Source organism: Dermochelys coriacea, chromosome 2 (assembly GCF_009764565.3).
Source record: "Dermochelys coriacea isolate rDerCor1 chromosome 2, rDerCor1.pri.v4, whole genome shotgun sequence".
Taxonomy (NCBI): Eukaryota; Metazoa; Chordata; order Testudines; family Dermochelyidae; genus Dermochelys; species Dermochelys coriacea.
This window is the reverse complement of record NC_050069.1, coordinates 236,634,090-236,641,010: the sequence shown is the minus strand read 5'-3', so window position 1 is coordinate 236,641,010 and position 6,921 is coordinate 236,634,090.

Below are 6,921 nucleotides of genomic sequence, written 5' to 3'. Positions count from 1 at the left end.
GAAGTATGCAAGGCTTTAGAAATTTTGAAGGAAGGACTAATTAAAGATATGGAGGAAAATGGGATGAAATGAAACATTTACCAAAGGTAGATCATGCCAGACTAACCTGGTATCTTTCTCTAATATAGCTGATTCACTAGAGAAGCGAAAGGTGGTAGATCTAATCTATCTGGACTTCAGTAAAGCCACATGGGAAATTATTAGTTAAACTGGAGAATGTGGAGATTAGTACAAGAATTGTAAGGTGTGTAAGGAACTAGATAAAAGGGGAAATGGGTTTGCTGAGAGGGGAACTATCAGGCTGGAGGGAGGTTACCAGTGGAGTTCCTAAAGGATCAGTCTTGGGACTGATCTTATTTAATATTTTCATTAAAGACCCACACTTTCTGGACTCCTTATGCATGTGCACCTACCCCCTAACACACACACGTGCATGGTAGCTTGAATTTCTGCCCACTTTACTACAGCGGTTCACCTGCCACATTGTCGTATCTTGACAAATACCGATTCAAAATATGCCTTTGGAGTGCTACATGCTCATGCTGGCTTATGGAAGCAAAGGGGGAATGCTGACAGCTCAAGGCTCCCCAGTCAAGTACGGGCCACAAATCCTCCGGCTCCTAGAAGCCGTACAACTCCCCTTGGAAGTGGCAGTGGTACACCTCTTGCAAACAGCAGATACGCTTCATGTTTAGCAAATTGGAATTCTACCAAATCTAGTTTCATTTTCTGCTAATCCAGAAATGTTCATTATGCATATAGTTCACAAGTATGCCAATTGGACTCAATTTTGTATCCACCTGTTTCCAAAAGTATTACCTTTGTTTGAGCTGGGAATAAGGATTCCAACTCTATAAAAGCAATACTTCAGTACATAACTCCAGGCAGCAACTTAATAGCCAATTGCCTTAGCTTTGCTTGGAGCCACAAGGGCTTTGTGGGAGGTCCTTGCAATAGAATTTGAGGAGCACAAACTGACAGGCTAACAAGTCACTCCCCTTCTCTTCTGCTTTCCTACCTCTTCTACTACAGAATTGGCCCTTGTTTCTCTTCTCTTTTTTCTCCACACTCTCTCAGGCCTGGTCTACACTACACAGTTAGGTTGACATAAGCCACTTTAGCTTGAGTTAATAATATATGTGACTACACTACGAGTCTCTTCCACCTACCTAAGTGGCCTGTAAAGTCAACTTCTGTACTCCACCTCCAGGAGAGGTGTAGCACTTGATTTGACATCCCCGGGTTGACCTAGGGATAGTGTAGACACTGTGTTTTGTAATTTGAATAAATTGGCCTCTAGGAGGTGTCCCACAGTGCTCCTCTGTGACGGCTCTGGAGAGCGCTTTCAACTCAACTGCATGTCAGCCAGGTACCCAGGAAACAGCCGCTTCCCTGTTAAAGCCCTGTAAACTTTTGAATTTTCATTTCCTGTTCGATCAGTGTGGAGAGCTTGTCAGCACAGCTGATCATGGAGACTCAAAGCCGCAAACTCGCTCCAGCATGGAGTACACAGGAGGTGCTGGATCTTATTGCTGTGTGGGGAGAAGAGTCTGTGCAGGCAGTGCTCCGATCCAGCAGACGAAATGCTGATATATATGCCAAAAATCATGTGGGGCATGGGGGAGAAGGGCTCTGCTGTGACACACAGCACTGCCACTTGAAAATAAAGGAGCTTCAGCAAGCGTATCAGAAGACCAGGGAAGCAAACAGTCACTCTGGTTCTGTCCCCCAGACATGCCGCTTTTATGAGGAGCTGGCTGCATGCGGTTCTCAGCTGTGATCACACCACTATCCCAAAACGCTCAATGGATACCTCCCAGGAGCCCCAGGGCTACTCAAGCAACAACGAGGAAGACATTGAGGAGGAAAATGCCACGCAGGCAAGTGAAGGATCCATTCTCCCTGACAACCAAAAACTGTGTTTAACCCTGGAGCCCATCCCTTCACAGGATCAATTGTCGATGGAGCAGGATTCCAGGGAAGGCACCTCTGATGAGCACACATTTTCAATCAAACTGTAGGGGTTACATGCTATTATTTGAAATGTTTAATCAGAACAAAAAAATAGATGCAGAGGGTGCTCTCCGAAAAAGTGTGTTTATGTGCATGAGGATGGCCTGGGAATCCTCCATGGAGATCTCTAGGAAGCTTTCATGGAGGTACTGTGCAATCCTTTGCAGAAGAGTTCTGGGAAGGGCTGACTTATTTTGTCCACTATGGTAGGACACTTTCCCGCACCACTCCAGTATTAACTCTGCTGGCATCATTGCAGCTCACAGCATTGCAGCATAAGGACCAGGTCTGTATGCAGATGCTTGCAGCATCTGCTCCCTTGCCACTGCTGTTACCCTCAGGAGAGTGATATTGCTTATGGTCACCGAGGGGAAATGTGGGAGCTTTTAAATTCTAGCCCTTAAACCGCAAACAATTCAGCACGTAATCCACCCATTTGGTGAAATCTGTGTCACACAGCCACACTTTCCCAAGCATTCCGTGGGTGCAGTTGGAAGGGATCACCGTGCATTGCAACCAGCATTAAAAAAAGGAGGGTGCCAGCTTCCTGTTGTCTCCCTTCCCCCTCCCCCCAACCCGATGCTGCTTTTGTAAAGATCAAACTAGTTGTGTGTCTTTACACCGGTGCCTGTCCTCAAGCACCATCCAGGTTGCGAGGAGGATTTTCTGAAGTTTCAACCAGGGATCCCAAGGAGGATGGCTTCACAAAAGCAGCAGCACAAGACCCCTCACCCCTGCCTTGTGGCCTTACTCACCGTGGCTGGAGCAGCAAACCGACTCTTGCCGTAGCCAACAGTTGTGATTACATTGTGGCTTGCAGGGAAGTGCATTTGAGGGGTGGGAGGAGAAGGGGGGTTAACAAAAAATTAACCTTGCACCAGAAACAATGTATGCACTGTTAGTGCTACCCTTGTGCTTTGTGTTCTTTGCAACTGAAACCTTGTCCGTCGGCGCATCCTCCACACCAGGACAGAGACTTTCCCAGATTAGAAGGCGGAAAAAGAAGACTCAGGAGGACATGTTCAGTGAGTTAATGAGCACCTCCAAGAGTGACAAGATGGAGCTCAGCACATGGAGGATTACACTGTCTGAGAACCTGGACATGGATGGAGAGGATAGGAGAGCATGCAGGGAACAAGAGCGAGCCACACAGGAAGAGATGCTGCAGATTATGAAGGAGCAATGAGACATGGTTAGGTGTCTGCTTGAGGTTCAAGAAAGGCAGCTGGATGCTAGAGTCCCTCTGCAGCCTATGTTGAACCTGCTGCTATCATCACCCAGTTCTACATCCTCCTCCCCAAACGTCCTATGAGGGAGGGTGCGGGAGTTCGGTATCCCTTGCACTCAACTCCAGAGGAGGGTACAAGGACAAGAAGGTGCCCATTCCCCCACCTTTGATAGTTATTGCAGTGCAAGTGTAAGCAAGCTGTCCTTGTTTCTCCCTCCCCCTAATGTTATCAGCCCTTTTGCCCCAGGTTATCTTACTTTTCTTTGCTGTCTCTGGGCATTTGTGTGCATAGTAAAACTCAATGGATTGAGGAGAAGAGACTCTTTATTCATTCAGCACACGGTGGTTGGTGCGGGTGGAGTTTACAGGGGAGAAAATCCAAGGAAGGGGACAGCTTGTTAAGGAACAACACAGATAAGTGTCACATTACTCTGGCTCATTGCTGAAACTGGTTTTCAAAGCCTCACGGAGATGCAGAGCCCGACGCTGTGCTCTTCTTATTGCCCTGGTGTCTGTCTGCTCAAAACTGGCTGCCAGGCGATCAGCCTCAACCCCCCACCCTGGCGGAAATTTTTCTCCCTTTGTTTCACAGATATTATGGAGCACACAGTAGGCAGCAATAACAATGAGGATATTGCTTTCACTGAGGTCTAACCTAGTAAGCAAACAATGCCAGAAGCATTTTAAACGTCCAAAAAGGCACACTCCACCACCATTCTGCACTTGCTCAGCCTATGGCTGTACTGGTACTTATTGCCGTCCAGGCTGCTGGTGTACGGCTCCATAAGCCATGGAAGCAAGGGGTAGCTGGGTCTCCCAGGATTATGATTGGCATTTCAATATCACTAATGGTTATTTTGCAGTCTGGAAAGCAAGTCCCTGCTTGCAGCTTTCTGAACAGATCAGAGTTCCCAAGATGCATGCATCATGCATCTTTCCCAACCATCCCGCATTGATGTCAGTGAAATGGCCTCTGTGATCCACCAGCACTTGCAACACCATTGAGAAGTACGCCTTTTGGTTTACGTACTCTTTGGCAAGGTGGTCTGGTGCCAGTTAGAGGGAATGCGTATCCCTATTGCCCCACCACGGTTAGGGAACCCCATTGCAGCAAAGCTATCCCCTATGTCTGCATGTTGCCCAGAGTCACTATCTTTCTTAGCAGAAGTCTATTGATTGCCCTGCAAGCTTGAATCCCAATAGACCCCACTGTGGATTTATCCACTGTGAATTGATTCCCCACTGATTGGTAGCAGTCTGACATTGCAAGTTTCCACAGAGCTATCACCACTTTCTTCTTCACGGTCAGAGGAGCTCTCATTTTTGTATTGCTGTGCTTCAGAGCTGGGGAAAGCTCTTCACATAGTTCCATGAAAGTGGTCTTACGCATTCGAAAGTTCTGCAGCCACTGCTCATCATGCCATAGCTGCATAACGATGTGGTCCCTCCAGTCACTGCTTATTTCCTGGGCCCAGAAGTGGCAATCCACTGTGTCAAGATGATGCCTGACTGTCATCAGCAACTGGAATTGCTCCGCTCCATGGCTTCCAGCAGGGCTTCTTGCGTGGTATCACATTGTTCCATGCAGCAGCTCCTGCTTCAGCTGAGTAAATACTGCAGGATAAGGTGCAAGGTGTTTGTAATGCTTACAACAACAGGGTACAGCTAAGTGGTGTCCATGCTTACTATGGCGTCTGCGCGGGTAAGCCAGGCTTAGGGAAAAAAGGCATGAAAAAGGCTTGGTTTCTTTGCCGTTGATTTCAGAGAGGAAGGCAAGTTTATTATGGGAGGCTAATGCCACGTTCTCATAACCACCCGCACAAATGTTTTGTCCCATAAGGCATTGCAAGCCCAACCCAAAATTTCACTCTGCTACATGCATTATAAGACAGCTATCCACAGTGCAGTCAATGCAAGCCCTGTTAGTGAGGATGCAGTCCACCAACACAATGAGCATAGTGGGGACACACAAGATGGACTTGCTTAAATCGGAGGCTTGATGTCGACTTACATAAAATTGACTTAACTCTGTAGTCTAGACGTGCCCTCAGTGAACTCAGCCATTCTATAGTTTCAACCACCACCTGTATGCAGACAATTCCCAAATCTACTTCCCTACGCTGACCTCTCCCTCTCTATCCCATATCCCATCTCCAACCATCTCTCAGATATTGCCCTTTGCCCTATCTGTCTCCTTCATTCAGTTTTGTGCCTTTGTCATTCTGCTTCTTAGGCTTGAAGCAATCTTCCTTCCCTTGTCAGCCAAGCACTCACTCTCTCCTTTAAATCCTTAAGTAAATTCCAGAGATCCTTCCTACCTTGCTCTCCCCAGTCTCTCTCTCTCTCTCTCTGTGTCACCCGTGTCATTTTTTGTTGGCACAACTCTGGAAATAATTATTTTCAGACAGTAAAATATTTTTAGTGGGTATTTAAAATCTCATTGTCCTTTTTCTCTTGCCTCTTTCCTGTCAGTCATCTTATCTATTCACAATAATTTACCTACAATTTTATATTCATTTCCCAAACCCTTAGAATTCACCAGCACCCTGCCATTCCCTTTGCAGCTTTACAAGCTCTTGTTCTATATGTAGAGGCCACCTTAATCTTCCCTGGAACTATTCATCTCTGCAGATGACTTATCCTTCCTGCCACTGATTCACACTTTCCAGGTGCAATGTATTTGCACAGTGTAGTCATCAGCTGAGTTTCATGATGGTACTTTTTATAACCTTCGCTCTCATTTTTAATCTTGCCTGCTTTTTTTGTGCTGCTTCTCCTTTCCTTTTTATCCTGCTGATAGACAGCCCTATTGCAGAATTCTGTTCCATATGAAACTCTCTCCACCTCAGAGTGTCAGAATGCAAACTTTTTTAAGATTAGTGCATAATTCCCTAGACCCTGGTGAGCTATGGTATTGAAAGAGATTCATATCCCAAAGGTTTCTTATTCTTTCCTGTACTCCATGCTAATCAATCTCTTCCAGCCCCTGAGGTCTCTCTCTCTCTACGGATAGCTCTTTGTCAGTTTTTGAAATCTTTTCCTTTCCCCATTACCTTATCCTACTGTTCTTACATTCATTTTCTTTACTCACTAAAATATTTAAAGGCAGTATCCCTGTTGTTGCAGGATTAAACCAGCCCTTTGGAAAAGGGGATGGGGGGGGAGGGGAACAACAGGAGGAAAGAAATCTGACAATGTTTCTGCTGGCAAGAAGAAAAGGAGTACTTGTGGCACCTTAGAGACTAACAAATTTATTAGAGCATAAGCTTTCGTGAGCTACAGCTCACTTCATTGGATGCATTTGGTGGAATTCATCCGATGAAGTGAGCTGTAGCTCACGAAAGCTTATGCTCTAATAAATTTGTTAGTCTCTAAGGTGCCACAAGTACTCCTTTTCTTTTTGCGAATACAGACTAATACGGCTGCTACTCTGAAATCTGCTGGCAAGATGTGCTTAAAAAAAAAAAAGTCACGGCTAAGCCACAGAACAGCGTGGGCTACAAGATCCTAAGAGCATATACGTGCTTCTAGAAGCAGAGCAAAGAAGATATGGATCATGCATTGGTTCAGCTGGAAAACTTTGTATTTCCTGAATTTTGGTGATTTTGTACAAGGATAATAAACAGTCAAGGAAAATAATAAATGACTCCACAGCTGAAGCAGCATTGTTAGAACCTAGC